This window comes from Phalacrocorax aristotelis, chromosome 1 (genome assembly GCF_949628215.1).
Source record: "Phalacrocorax aristotelis chromosome 1, bGulAri2.1, whole genome shotgun sequence".
Classification (NCBI taxonomy): Eukaryota; Metazoa; Chordata; class Aves; order Suliformes; family Phalacrocoracidae; genus Phalacrocorax; species Phalacrocorax aristotelis.
In genome coordinates, this window is record NC_134276.1 from 196,021,268 (window position 1) to 196,033,899 (window position 12,632).

Here is a 12,632-nt window from a genome sequence, read left to right on the forward strand (position 1 = left end):
ATTTGCCCTCTGGCGACGAGGTGTGAATGTGCTGTGAGGGGTGTGGAACCTCTCATGGTTCCCCCTCTGAGTAAAAATAGGAGGCCTAGAAATATTGTGCAGAACTTGTTCGCTCATGCATTCTGCAAGTCTTCTGAGTCTGTGAGCATGTCGGTGTTTGAGGGGGGAGCTGGGACTCCCAGAAGCACTGCAGCTCTCAGAGTTGCTCTTAAGGGAGCCCAAGTCTGGAAACTAGATCTGGGCCCACACAGAAAGGAGAGGTTTAAAACACCTTGGGTATCCATATCTAGATAACAAGCTGGTGAGCAGTCAACCCAGGGATCCTTTGCCGTATTTTGTTACATTGCTTCCTTTCTCATACACTCAAAACACTCTGTTAACCCGAGGCTACACTAGACAGCAGCAAGGACAGAACATTATTACATCCTACTAGATGTTGGAAATGTACTGATATCTTCCTATACAGTCAGACGAAGTCTTTGGTGAGAAACAGCTGACAGGTAAAGAGTAGGATTTCATGTTACACTTCTTAGTAGTGGTGCTTACATCAGAAACTCCCACATACAAGGATCTCTTTTTATGCTGCCTAAAGATGAGGGTTGTTGGACCATGCAAAAGGCAAGTAAATAGCAAAAAATCCCAAATAATGCCAGTAATAAACTCTTACTTTTGACCTGGGATAGTTTCCCTGGTGATATATCTGAGAGCATATTAGATGCGGAGAAGGGTAGGATGAAAGGGTGAAAGCAAGCCCTCCTTCAGCTGCCTTTGCTGTAGAGAAAATGGCAGTCAGCACCATGCCCTTAGCAGACCTGTACAAGGCTGATGGAGCATGTGCCAACCGGTCCTTACAAAAGAGAAATGGGGAATGATAAACTAGACCTAAGAAAGCAATAGCAATGCAAAGATCTTGACGACAGGCAAGAGCCAAATGCCTGAAAATGTCTTCCCAGTTAACTCTGGAGAAGCTAAATTGGAGCCTGCATACTGTATACTACTGCCTTTCTAGTTTCTATGAAGAGGCACGTCCAGGTGATTCAGATGTTCATCACACCCCAGGCATGCCTGTCTCCAGTCTATTCCCTTACACTGAAACAGGATTAACAGTAATTTGAACATTCATGACTGATGCCTCTTTACTTCCTTAACAGCAGCAATTCTACAATCTTCCCGTAACCTGCTCTGGTCTACACTATCCTAACAACAAATAAGACAGCAAATAGCAAAACCAGTCGTTGCTACATGACTGACTCTTTCTGACACAAATGAAATGTACTAGTGCTTGCCCTGTGCTCAGCAAAAATGGAAAAAATCTAATTGTTATTTTGTTTTGTTGAATGATCTTCTGGTATCAATATATCATTAGACTTTTAGCATATCCTCACAATCTGGTATCTTCAGTACCAGAAAGCAGTTCTCTCAGAGATGCAGCCTAGATCATTTTTTTAAACCCTTTGTGTTCTTTTCATTCCTCTCTGAACTTTTGTCAGTTATCTTCATTTAAATTGTAGGACCCAAGCTGCATGTGTTCCCTCAGATACAACCTCCTGATGTCCAAGAATAAAATACAAGAGAGTTAATATCTGCTTGTAATTACGCCTTTGTCAAGTCTGCTGCCTTTTGCTGTCACGTGTTTGTCAACTAACTTTTGCTTGCTAAGCATACCACTTTGTCCTTCTCCTCATTGAACTTCCTTTTACTGTTTTGAACTATTTCTCCTGTTTACAGAAGTCATCTTGAATTTTGATCTTGTCTTCCACAGGGTATGTAATCCTTCCCATCGTGTTTGCATCTATGTAGATTTCCTCTCTACCTCATCATTCACTACTGATGAAAGTAGCGGAGGACTAGAACCATTCTTGCCTCCCAGTTTAAGAAGAAACCATTGGTAACTTCTCTGAATGCAGCTTTTCAACCTTCTGTTGAATCCATCTTAACCCTGTTTCCCTGGATTGTCAGTCACACAATTCTGTACCAAAATTTATTCTAAAATCTAGATATAATTTACTATTTCTACTGCATCTACCTATCCTCTAAGCTGGTTAGCCTGTCAAGAAAGGAAGTCTGATTGATTTGACTTTATGTGAGTGTTAATAAATGCATTTTGGCTGTTTCTTACAAATTTAGGGCCTGAAATTATTAATAATTTTCTTCAATATCTTTCTTTTAACTTTATAAATGTATTTTTAAACCCATTCTTTCCCTCTTCAGTGCCCCTAGCTTTACTTGTTTTTATAGTCAATAATGTGTGGTCATGGCTAGGTTTTTTTTCAACAGTGGAGACAAAGAAAAGCACTGAATGTTTCAGTCTTCTTCCTATTCTGTCCATTAGTTGCTTACTTCCCCATAAATAATGGAACTGCATCTCCTCTAATCATTCCCTTACTTCCAACATAAGGCTATTGATTAATAAAGCTGTGGCTGCATAACAACCTTTTCATGACAATAAATGTTCTGTATTTCTCGTCATTCTATAAAACTTTAAATTGCTCTAAGCAGAATTTTTCAGCCATTGTGTATTCACCTTGTAGTTCAGATGAATTTATGATATTTCTCTAGTTTGCTTATGAGAATGTCATGTGAGGCTGTATAAAAAACTACAATAAAATGAAGATCGTATGCAGCTTCAGCTGCTCCTTCTTTAGAGAAATTTTTTTCCATCCTCATCCACAAATAAAGCTACAATGATCTATTGCAGGTGTACACCCAAAATTAAGTGCCCAAAAAGGAAACTGTTTTTAAAGTGATCCCAACCAGGCCTACGAGGACCCCTGAATGACAGTGCTCCCCCATACCTTCCACCTCTTACCCAAAGTGCAGTACAAGCGCTCAGAGCCTTTGCATTCCTCAGTGCTTATCAAATATCATTCTATTTTTTAAGTTGGGTGTCATTAGTGGTGAGCAACTCCCATCAAATTAAAAAGATGCTATTAGGGAGAGGCATGGCGAAGCTAGGCTGCAGCCTTGGTTCTTGTGACTCTGTCAATAAACCTGCCCACCAGCAACCCTGCTGTGCAGAACCAGGATCACATAATATCGGACTGTACATCAGAAAGGTCCCATCTCGCTCTTGTGCGGTGTCTGATTACATGAGTCACAGGCATGAATGTATCTTTTCACATGGTTATTTGGCCCCCTCCACCAGAGTGTTTTCCACAATGACATTGGGTTAAGGAAGCAGCTGGAGAACGGAGGCACAGAGGAAAAGTGGAGCATGTCCACGCTACAGTGGCTGAGGCTGAGTGGGCAGGCACTGCAGTCTGGCCTCACAGTGCACTCAGCCAGCATTTCCCCAAATGGCCCAGACAGTTTCAGTACTTGCTCCCTTCTGTTATTCATATCCAGCGGTTAAGTTTGAAAGGTTACTGACACTGAGTCCAGCTCAACTCTGTCAGGTCAGTGTTCACATCTTTCCTCCACAGCTTAAATATCAAGTTCTGTTGTATGAAATGGTCCTTAAAACTAAATACATTTGAAACTGCCAACATCTGGTTTTATTTTCCGTTCCTCATGATTTCTCCACCCTTCTTACTCTTTTTGCTTTATTGTTTTGCTCCACTATTTTCCCAGTCTATTTGGGTCCCTGCAATTGAATAATTACCCTGTCTTCATCCTCCAGGTTGTCTTCAAAATCCCTCTAAATCTCATCTCACCAAACAAACAATTCTCTTTTCTCTCCTGTGCTGCTGTCCTCTGCTTTACCTTCTGTTTATTGGCTTTGTCTTATTTTCTTTTTGCATTCAAGCTCTTCATGCAAGGACAATGCCTGCATGGGTGAAATGCATCATAATTCTACGATGTCGTGTAAGAAATAGGAATATAAGGAGAAGGTTGTTTTTACAATCAAAATGAGCACACGTTCCTTAACTGTGCTGCTATAAAAGAGAAATGAACAAATAGATACTATGGCAAGACCCTGTGCCAGCACCTAACTAGTTTTTCCTTTTCTCAGTTAAGCAGGCAGTGAACAGCCATGGGAACTGCTTTTTAGAGAGGCAGAGTGAAGGCAATGCCTTTGGGAGGCAGAGATCTATGCTTACTGACATATGACTTGGCTGAAAACCAAGCTAAGAAATGTGCTGATTTGGATTATGTTATTTTATTTCACTTTATTGTTATCAATGCTAATCTCTGGAGGAGCAAGGGAACAGTTGGTGCCTGCCCCCGTTTTTTTGCCCAGCCATTCCATGTAAGCCCCTCGCAGTTTGCCTTCCAGGCAGAGATCCCTCAGTACCTCTGCTTCCAACATTTTACTGTGAAAAGTTAGTTTTAATACAAAGAGTGTATTAGCCACAAGTACGTGGTTGGGATTGACAGACTGATTTTGAAGCTGTTATTTTTTGAGAGGGGCATTTATTATGATTAATCCATGAGACATTTCTCCCAATATGCAGTTTTAAGCGTCAGAAACAAATGCAGCTGTCTTCTTACCAATATATTTATGTCAGTAGAATGAAGAAGACTTGAAATTCTGGAAAGTGAAAACTTTCTGGCTGACTGGCCACCTGCATATTTTCAATGCTAGTATTTCTCAAATTCCCGCATAAACAAATCACAATTATTTTTCCTGTAGATTAATCTATTTAATGTTTTTTATTCAACAATGCTTCAAGACTTCTTACCTCAATCTAGAAGATCCTTAATTTAGTTTCTAGGAGATAGTCCTTGAAATAGTGGTTGTCTGAAGTGGTAGAATTATCACATACTTTAAATGTCAGCTCTGCTGAAATAGTGCAATTAGATCACGACTGATGTGGCTTTCCAAAAACCAAGCCTAAAATTCAACCCTAAAAGAGTCTTTGTCCAAGAAATTCATCTCACTCCTTTCTTACTAATGAATAACACTGTGGATAAATCATTTACTGTGTAATGCGAAGACCTCTGAACACTGCAAAACTAACTTTAACGGAACATAGAAAATACTGTTTGGAGTTGCGGAAAGTTTTGTTCAAAATTTTACTGTATGGGCTGATCATCTGTTAAGCAAACAAAAATGTCTCCAGGCAGAGGATTCAAGTTCAAGTCCCTGGTATTTCTTAACAACAATCAGATGAAGCAAAACATTAAGAGCAGATCTGCAAATCTTCCTGTGAAATGCACAGGAATTAAAACGTCTGTTTGCCTGAAGGAATCATAAGTGAAAGAGCAATTGCAAGTCACACGACAAAAAAACTGGAATCACAATCATGTGCTGTTTAACTGCCTGTTTGGGACCCTTGTTCACTCGCAAACCCAGTTTCAGGGATCCTAAGTGCTAGGTCAAAAACACTGAAGCCACAGAATGCAAATGTCTGGATCAGAGTAAAGTTATTCAGCAGGCTCAAGTCAACTTGGAGAAAACAGCGGCTTTGTACCAGTAGATATTGTAAGCCAGATATTATCTGTGCATGCTTCGGTCTTTGGCTTTCCCATTGCTGCCCATAGGCATTTTCTCCAGCTTTCCTGCCCTTTCTTACTTCAGCAAAAGGTCATTTTCCCCTTCTGATTATTGTTTCATTTAAATACAAATTCAGGTTCTCTCTCCTCTGTCTCTTTGGATATTTACTAGAACTGGAACAGTCATCCTAAGTATCATGCACCATAGCACACCTCTAGATTTTGATTTTGCTATGAAGTCCAGCACCTGATGGGACAACCCAGCACCATTTGTCACAGCCATAGGCTTTTGCTCTGCTATCAGCTATGAGCTTGCTGTTTGCATACTGCTTCTGCCCATCACAGTCCGGTTTGGAGTCAGGTGGAGGTATTACATTTTTTACAAGTTTCTTGGGAAAAAAGCCACTGCGGCAATGCACAATGGTGGAAGTCCAGCAGCCCGTGCAGGTGTGAGCACACGTGTAGAACAGAGCAAGGCAATGACTGAAGACAAGTGAGCCAAGAACATTTCCACCCTTACTTGCTGTGACAGCCTTGACTGAAGCTGAGCAGGACAAAGGCTAATTATATTTTCTACAATTTTCCATAGTACTGAGGGTGTTACCTGCAGGGCATCTTGGCTTCCCCTTTGCACAAATGCAGTTTGCCACCACCAGGAAAGAAGAGGCATCCAGGAGCAATTGCTGTCACACTACAGGAGAGCAGGCACCCATGGAGAAGAAATGGCATTTCAGTTCAACACCTTTACACTTCAGCGGCACATCTAAGATGATTCCACAAGCAAGAGACAAAGTAGTCTGGCAACAATCCTGCTAAAAAGTTCACACTCTGCGTCCTTTACACTTTTTTTTCTGTGTTGGGTCTTAAGCACTTTACCTGAAGAGCTGCCTCATACGAACAGCCATTCTCCTCCCTAGTCTGGCAGCCTGCACCACCTTCCCTTTCCTACCACAGTGGCTTCGAGCAGGCTGCAGTACATGTCCCACCCTAGTGCCATCTGAGCTTCCCCCTCCAGCCATATGACACTGTGCAGGAATAGAGAAGGGGGAAAGTGCATACTCCTGTTCTGAACTGCCAAGATCTTTAGTTGTGCCTGAACTATGAGGTAAGGCCGAATGCTGATAGTTCAAGAGTTTTGCCTGTTTAGGCACAGCAGTTGGGCCCTTAATCCCTGTATGGGCTGCAGTACAGTTTAAGAACAGAAATGTCGTAGTCCTGCTGTCACGGCATTTGGAATCAGTAGCTGCAAATCCAACTATTAGAATTTTTTCTTCTGGCCTGCAAAGGGTTGATACTCTGAGTATATGGAATACTGTAGATTACCATTAATTTCTAAAACAACAGTGGAATTTTTTTTTTTGTGAAATCACAACTATAAAACAAAATGTCTGGAAAAAGCAAAGAGTTTTGGCCCATGCATGTTTTAAGTAATAAAATAATATGTTGACATTAGCAACAAAATAAATTTGGAGATAATTAGCTACAGTTGAAAGAAATGTAAAATGTTGCAGTGATGTTAACTCAGCCACATTTTACACATATAGTTCCCATCATCGTGAATGATGGGAGACTTCATTTCATTTCCAACAGGCTGGGTGTGCCTAGCTTGGCCAATTGCAGCCGAACACTTGAAGAACCAAGGCCTCTGGAACAGTCCTGGATTGACTGCTACTTTCTCATTGGAGCATACAAAGAAGGAAACATTGCACATCGGCAACTGTTTTAAAAATGCAGTTGCTAATGGTGACCTAAGGCAGCACAGGAATCTGTGGCGCAGCTTGGACCTGCATTTTAGGCTGTTGAGCTCTCTGTATGGCCAGATTACTGTTCAGTACAAATTAAAGTATGCACCATCAACGACCTTTTTAATTTTTTTTTCATTTCATCAGTTCTTAGCATTTCAATTCACAATATTGATATTGTAACACTGTAGTACTTGAAGCTTTGATAGTTTAATAAAACCATAAATTAATCACTGCCTTTTTCTATTTATCAGGCTGTTACCCCAAATAAAATCCTAGCTGAACAGATAATCTCTCACATATTAAACCAAACATAATATGAGCAGAAGGAAGTACTTTGGTACTCGTGTGCAAGCTCCATTTTTACTGGAGTTGGTGATGTTTATAATGAGTAGATTTTCTTTAGAAAGCACTAAAAAACATCCAAAGGATCGCTCAGAGTCATTTCAAATGGTCTAAAATTACAAAGACTCTACAGAAGCAAGCAGCACTAGAAGCCCACTCTTCAAAAAAAATCTAACAGTTCCCAACAAATCTAATAGAAATGAGACCTTCTAGCTGACCTGCAGTTTCTCAGATTTTTCCTCTTGCTGCCATTGTGCAATGCTTTCTTTGGGGAAAAGAAAGAGTGGGGGGAGGGGGGGGGAAAGCCTTCATGAAAAGATTGCCAGTATTTCTTGGAACTGGTACTCGTGCATCCACGCTGAAGTTGAAGTGACTTTGTCCTATGAATGAAGAGATGGCTTTGAAAAGGTTCGTTATTCACTAAATGACAATACTTAGACAACTAACAGCACCACTATATTGTTTTATGTTAGAAGAGCTCTCCATGACCTGAACTCTCTTTCTGGGATTGATTTTGTCTTCTAATCTATGTATTATTGTGTGAGAGCATGTAGGAATGTCTGACTTTATGTATCATTTCTGTAGCTAATCAGAAATTAACTGGAATCTGGCTGCCTTGGAGGACCAGCTATAGATTTCTTTTGCTGCTGCCGGTGGCTTAAATTCAACCCAGGAGTTAGGGACAGATCCAAATGACATTGAATAGCCACCCTCTCCGAACCTAGAGAAGGCATCATGGTAGTTTACATTCAAACCAAGCACAGTTCCAGTCCAGCTTCCCCTGTATCCAGAGGCCAGGTGGACACTTGGTGAGGATGTTCACATAAAATATTGGTTTAGCACCGCTTCTGCTAATGATTGAAAGTGATTACTATCCTCCAGAAGTAATCACATCTGCCTAGGAAGTGAACTGATTTCATTCCAGCTCCTAATGGGCAGACACCAAAATGATAAAAGAGGACACCGAAATGCCCCCTCAGACCTGTGGGCAATTCTTGCCCAGTGAAACAGGGACTGAAAGGACAAGGTGGCACAAAGTAGTGCAAAATGTTCTTGCACCAGTTCAAACAATAGGTTAAGAACCTTCCTTCCGAGGCTTCAAGTGCATCTTGTCATCACTTTAAATCTGTTTTGTAAGATTGTGGCTGAGTGATAATGAATCCTATCCGTTTACTGCTCTTCCTGAACATGTTGGTTAATTGTGCGCAGTACTTTGAAGATAAAGCACTGTGTTGCTAACAAACACAATCTAATGATTCTCTCATGGTTTTTTAGCACTCCTCTTACTTTGTTCAAGGTGTAAATACCTCACTCCAGCTACGGGCAGCCAAGCTGGCCGGCTGCATGGGCCACATGCTGATTTCAGCTGAAGGCTTTCACATCAATTGTTCCATGGCTGTTCCCCTCCATTGCCAACACATCGTGCTGTCCCCTGCTGTTGTTTCCTTGCTTGCTTGTTCATGGCCAGGATAAGGGAATTTCAATGATTTCTGGTGAAAAGGGCCCTTCCTTTACAGCAAGCTGTCATTTCCCTCTGCCTAATACACAAAGAAGGCAGCCAACAGGAGCACAACTGCTTTCATTGGCTGCTAACAGCCTTTGAGTGGAACAAAATGACGAAAAGAGAAGAAACACTAATTTCCTCTTCGCTCTCCTCACCCTGCCTTAGAGTAACATTAGGGGGGCAATTTTCTCAGAGGAAAGAAAGAACCTTCCTTTTCCTGGCCGCAGGAGTGTGACAGAAGAGGCTGCTGAAATCAGCTGTTAGCATAGGTTGATATGTTTTTCACACGTATTTCATTTAGTTTTCTATCTCAGAGTTCTGCAGCACACATTTTGCAAAGACAATGAATTTTGCTTTCATGTATAATTGCAGGCATCCACCAGTTTAAAGGTATTCATAACCCGGCAAAGCACCATGTGAAAACAAAGAAACAATGTGAAAACTTAGCTGCTAACATGAGCTGTCAGTGAGAATTAAACTTTCTGTGAGGCGCCCATGTCAACCTCACCTGAGTTGAGAGAGTGGCCCCATTAGCTGATAGAAACACCGAGCTCGTGGGAACTGACCCTCCCAACACTTACACATGTACCTCGCCTTAAACCTATAAAAACGCTCCCATTCGGGCTATCAATATGCACAGAGTTAACAGCGTGCTGCAAACGGTGAGATCAAGACCTGAGCCCACTCCTCTACCAGCCACCCCAGGAGACCAAACCTGCGTACGTTCTCAGTGGGTCACATGCCTCAAACATTCAGAGGGAAACAAGGTTTTGCTTATAGGCTGTTGCTGTTGTGAATAATACCCAAAGGAACTAAAAATGAAGCAAAATGTCTCCTTTATTCTGTATAATGCACACAACGGTCACTTTCCTGCTTAATATGGGTATTTCACACAGAAAGAAGGATAATAAAATTATCAAAATCAGTAAGTCCTGTAGCTGATCCTACGGCACTGAAAAGTGTCTAAAACTGTGACAGCAACCATCCGAACCCTTTCCCATGCCTGAAACATACCTAAATCTCTCTCCTGTTTCAATCTCTTGATGCTTAACTACCTCAGTGAGCTCCCATTTTTCCTTTATGAGGACACCGATTTGGCTTCTTCTACCTCTGTACCTATTTTTATGAAATTTCAAGGACTTCAATATATATGAAACCTGAAATTAGGCCCTGGTTCCAAGTTTGTTATGGGGGAACAGACAAAAATCCAAAACATCACTACATAAGCCTAATTTCCTTAGAAAAGCATGGTAAAAATAAGAATGTCTGTCAAACCACAAAAAGTGCTAAAGAATTCAGGAGCACATGCGCTACATTAAGTTATTTTTCTTTCTACCCTTCCTTACCAAACTGGATTTAAATGTGCTCTATAGCAATACTTCTCGTAAGCCCGTAATACAGCACTGTGATCCATGGTAGTAACCATTTTGAATATGATTGTATTAACACACAGAAGTCATCTGTCTGATGAAATTCCACCAAATTATTTAATTCTGAGGTCAAAAATGTTTTTCCCCTCACCATCTGCTACAGTTTTGGAGATTTGTGGAATAAAGAAGACAAAAGTTCTAAACACTGAGCAAATCTATTTTAAGAAGTATGTTTATCACAGATCTAATGTGTTGGGTGACTAATAACATACATGTGTGCACTGCGCTTGCCAGAAAATATCAGCATTCCCAAATAGTTACCACATTTACAATTAAAATAAAGCATTTTCCAAATGTTTGGTTGCTTTTCTTTATTTTATTCAGACGATGATTTTTCTTCTGGTCGAAGTGCAGAACAAAATTTCCTGAGTATCAGAAGTAAAACATTAGGGAGAGATTCTAATATCTGATACAGCCTCATTCAGCTGTCAGCCATACAATATTGCTGAGATAATATCAGGCTTGTCATTGTTGGAGGAGGCCTAACAGCACCCTAACAAGGAAAACTGCAATGAGGCTTTAAAATTTGCCCCTTACAAGTCCCCTGCTTGTCAGTCGCAATATTCCAGCCATTTCTCATGTTGCTTGATTTCTGGCTTCTGCTGACCTGCCTGCTGTCTCCCTCCTTCCATAAGTGATGGAGGCAGCAGAGGTGGATGGCAACAGGAGTTCGCACGCACAGAGCTCTTACGCCCCATGATAGCTGGTATGCAGAAAGCTTAATATGTGAATGTTCCTACTGAATTATTGACTTCTGCTTCTGGCCTGGGGGAGGGAGGGAATCTTACAGAAAAAAAAAAAAAAAGGAAAAATAGATGATCAAAGAAGGATTAAAACTGCATTGCCTTTTTGTAACATTCTCATTCTTAAGCCTCTCGCCTACTTCCAGTAAAGACAGCTGCAACTTCAGAGGAATGTAGGAGCTGAAGCTCAGGTACAGTTAAAAACACAGATTTCAGAAGAGAAAACACAAATGAAGCACCTGATGATTGCTTCCCGTGGCTTCTTTTCCCCTCTAACAGAAAGAAAGGATGTTGAGGCTGACCTAGGGGTCTGCTGCCTTCGTGTCCCACTCCCTCACCCCATTCCCATCCACGTGCCACTGCTGGCACCATCCTGACCTTGTGGTGAACCAGCTGTGGGAGCACTATCATCAGCCATTCTGGAAGCAGAAAAAAAATACATCACTTTTTCTTGTTGTTTTCTGATGGTTGGCTCCCCAAAGAGGCTCATTATGGGATCAGACATGTACCGGACCAAGAGATGCTGGGGGATTACATGGCCAGAAGCAGGGCAGGGGATGGGGACCATCAATCATGGAAAGAGAACTTTAGACTAGCTTAGCCATAATATGAAAACACTCCAGAAGAAATTAATTATCAAGGACATGCTGGGAAGGGAAGAACAGTGTAACAGAGGGACAAGGTGTTCATTAATCATCATTTGCTACTCTCAGTGTTCCTGTGCTCAGTTCCATGTAAGCACCGTGCTGAGAGTCTGCTTGGGAGAGGCGCCAAAGGTAGCGGCAGCGTAGTTAGAGTGAAGATTTTGGAAATGGGCATTGCTGGCTACAAGCTCCAGTGGCTGCTTTAGCACGTTGCTAAATGAACGTGATGATTTCAGACTCAACCCCTCTGGCAAGGCTTCAAGCTGCTGGATGTGAGATGGCTGCCCCAAGAGTCACATCACAGGCTTAGAGTTGCACTGACAGGGTATTTTATTTTGGGCACTTGGCAGGTAAGCAGGACTTGGCCTAATTCCTTCATGTAAAAGGAGTAGAGCTTTGTTTGGTCAGACCTCTACATGTATGTTTGGATATTTTCACTAATGGGAGTGATGTTTATCCTCCTGGACACTTACTTTGCTAGTTAATTTAAGTTATATTTTATTACTTTTATATACTTTTCCTCCTCTCTCCAAAAAAAAAAAAAAAAAGGAGGCTAAATGCAAAACAAAACAATTCCAGCAAGACTAAATAACATCTTCAGGGTACTATAACATTGGCATTGGTCATTTAATCATAGCAGGCTTTACCTTCACTAGAAGCACTGCTATACTTAAAGAAGCAAAATTATCTACCGCAAGGCTCCACTCTTTCCTTGCCAGCATGGCTCGGTTCCTCTCATTTCAGAGCACCGTTTCCCCATGGCCTTTTTAGCTCAGACTTCTAAGTTTCATAAAACAGCAGTACAACTTGCAGAGCACCTGAGGTGATCTTTCCACTGTATTCACCGC